General features: G+C 48.4%; 1 pseudogene; it reads left to right on the forward strand.

Annotated features, from left to right (window-relative positions):
- The first annotated feature begins 221 nt into the window (after window positions 1-221).
- LOC144129675 (uncharacterized) lies at window positions 222-1,051 on the forward strand (annotated as a pseudogene).
- The last annotated feature ends 917 nt before the right edge of the window (window positions 1,052-1,968 follow it).

Raw genomic sequence — 1,968 nt, forward strand, 5'->3', positions numbered from 1 at the left:
CTTCGACGGAGAAATTCCTTAAACTGAGCATAAACAACACAGTACAAGAACATATTGAGGCACATCTTCTCGGGCAGAAAACCAGACTAGTGCAATTCCGAAAAGGCATGAACACGCTGCGTTTACTGGGCATAAGGGATGCTTTGAGAGAAATCAATAGCAGAGCGAGCGTACCGAATGAAATGAGGGGGATCATTGAGGTCACTCCAATTCACAGAAACATGCATCCAGATACACACAAGGCGAGAAGGAAGGCAAGATCGAAAGCCCGCGAAACATGCTTCGTCGGACAAAAAGACGTATTATACGTTAACGCAACCACAAGCAGAGAACCATACGGCTCGGTAGCCAGCGGGGCGGATCACCAGCTCAGAGAAATCAACTGCGCTTCTATCAAACCCAACAACATCCTCGAGGCTGAGGAAGCAGCCATCGCACTCGCCATCACCCAAAATGGAGAGGATCCCTATGCACACATAATTACAGACTCGCAAGAGGCGTGCGTAAGGTAGAGCAGTGGTCGCATATCCACTGCAGCCATCCGCATACTCAAGGCGTGAACAATTACCTTTATGAGATGCTTCATCACGTGGGCACCTGGACATGAGGCTCTCAAAGGGAACCAACGTGCGGACGTTAATGCCCGAGCAAACGCCCAACGGGAGCCGCACACGGAAAGGAAACTAGACGCAGTTTACTAGACAGTATGGAGCCATCTTGAAACACCAACGAGCCCTCAGCAGGACCGAACCTCCTACAGACAAAAAAAAATAGTACAGAGCTGTCGGTTTCCTGGAGACATCTGGACACTAATATATACCCTAATCTTAGTTAATTAAGCAAAATCTTTACTTCCACATATTACAGCAAATGCTCGCTCTGCGGGGAACACACAACACTTTATCACATTACATGGGCCTGTCAAAAAACGCAGGCAGCTTCAATAAACTACACTCCAACACTGGGGGAGTGGGAGGCTGCGCTGTCCTGCTCGAAGCCGGAAGAAGCGCACAAGCTGATCCACAGCGTTAAAGTAAAAAAAATGGGCTAGTTCGGCTGATCTACAGGGCTCGCAAGACTGCAAAAGCCCCTGAGGCCCTGGACCGAGGGACCCACCCACACCGCGAGAATCCTGCTTAAAAATAAAGTTGTTCATCCATTCTTTCAACTATGCTTACATTACTATTAGCGATGATTATTAATGTGCACGTTCGTTATATCCGCCGCCGCGGTGACGAATTCGTTATGGCGCTCGGCTGCTGTCCCGAGCACTGACATCGCACAGTACCGAGGCCTCTAGAATTTCGCCTCCATCGAAATTGGACCAGCGCGGCCGGATGAGATTAGGAAGTTTGCAGGCATAGGGTGAGCGCAGCTGGCAAAGGACAGGGTTAATTAGAGAGACACGGGAGAGGCCTTCGCCCTGCAGTGGGTTTAGTCAGGCCGATGATGATGATGAGGCTATAAGGTGAGGGCTATAAGGAAAGGTTCTTTAACGTGCACTGTCATCGCACAGTACAAAGATCTCTAGAATTTCGGTTCCATCGCAATTCGACAAGCGCGGCTGGCATATTACCCGCGCCTTTCGGGACAGCAGTCGAGTGCCATAACCACTGAGCCACCCTATCGGCGGATATAACGAATGTGCGCGTTAATAGTCATCGCTAATAGTAATGTAAAACATAGTTGAAAGCACAAGTTAAAACTTAGCTAACGCCCTACATTTGGTTTCGCATTCGGGAGTCACTGTTGAGTTTTTTAATAATATTTTCTTATCTTTTGCCAGCTTCATATTTTTCCGCGAAGCCACTGCCGACCTAATCTTAGCTGCGCAATCTACTTTCGAGTTGGTTTCGCTCATTGGATGTAATAGTTTTAACCATCATAATCCGATGCTCTGCCCGACTGGCGGAGGTCTTATAGGCAAGTGCGTACGTTCTTTCCTTCACGTTTGCGGAGTTTGTGTTC

This window comes from Amblyomma americanum, chromosome 4, assembly GCF_052857255.1.
Source record: "Amblyomma americanum isolate KBUSLIRL-KWMA chromosome 4, ASM5285725v1, whole genome shotgun sequence".
NCBI lineage: Eukaryota > Metazoa > Arthropoda > Arachnida > Ixodida > Ixodidae > Amblyomma > Amblyomma americanum.